At 45.5% G+C, this 804-nt stretch overlaps 1 pseudogene; it reads right to left on the bottom strand.

Annotated features, from left to right (window-relative positions):
* Positions 1-248: 248 nt before the first annotated feature.
* On the bottom strand, positions 249-365 carry LOC112444682 (uncharacterized; annotated as a pseudogene).
* Positions 366-804: the final 439 nt, after the last annotated feature.

An 804-nucleotide genomic window follows, 5' to 3' on the forward strand; every position in this document is an offset into this window, starting at 1 on the left:
GAGCCAGATTCACAAGCCTGTATCTTAGCAGCAAGGGGTCTCAGGAGAATGAGTTTTGGTTTCTACCTTGTGGAGGCAAGGTTCATCATGTGGGGAGTTCCCCAAACACAGGAGGAATGATCAGAAAAGACAGTTGGCAGCCTCGAATATGATAAACGGCCCCTGTGATCTCTTTCACCTTCTTATCCACCTACCTGAAAATTTATCTACCTCTAGATCCATTCACATCTTCCTTCTTCCAATCACTAAGCCTATAATGCCCAGTATTCCCAGGTGGTCCCCCATCCAAGTACTAACAGGCCCAACCCTGCTTAGCTTCCAAGATCAGATGTGATCAAGTGCTTTCAGGGTGGTATAGCCCTGGCAGTGCTTCTGGTTTTGAAGGTCACCTTCTTTATTTCTACACCTAACTGCACCCCTTTCTCCTTTTTCCATGTCCCCTATCTATCATACCCTCTCCATTCTATGTTCTGAATCTGTCGCAATGACAATCACCCAAAATCAATGAATATATTCAAGCTTCTTCCGTCCCCACATCCCACCCTAGACTCTCTCAATTTGCTCTCCCCTACTCATCAAGCTAAGTTCTTGAGATAATGAATCAATCATTTCCATCAACTATTCCCCTCACCCTATTGCTATCAGGCTCTGATCCACTCCTGGATGCCTCCAACCCTGCCTTCACTGAAACTGTGCTTATTATGGTAAACAAATGTCCACCAGTTTAAGCCCAAATGAACACAGATTAATCCCTGATTCATTGTGCCAAGCTGCTGCTTTTGACCCCAGAGACGCCTCCTCCTT

This window comes from Bos taurus, chromosome 27 (assembly GCF_002263795.3).
Source record: "Bos taurus isolate L1 Dominette 01449 registration number 42190680 breed Hereford chromosome 27, ARS-UCD2.0, whole genome shotgun sequence".
Taxonomy (NCBI): Eukaryota; Metazoa; Chordata; class Mammalia; order Artiodactyla; family Bovidae; genus Bos; species Bos taurus.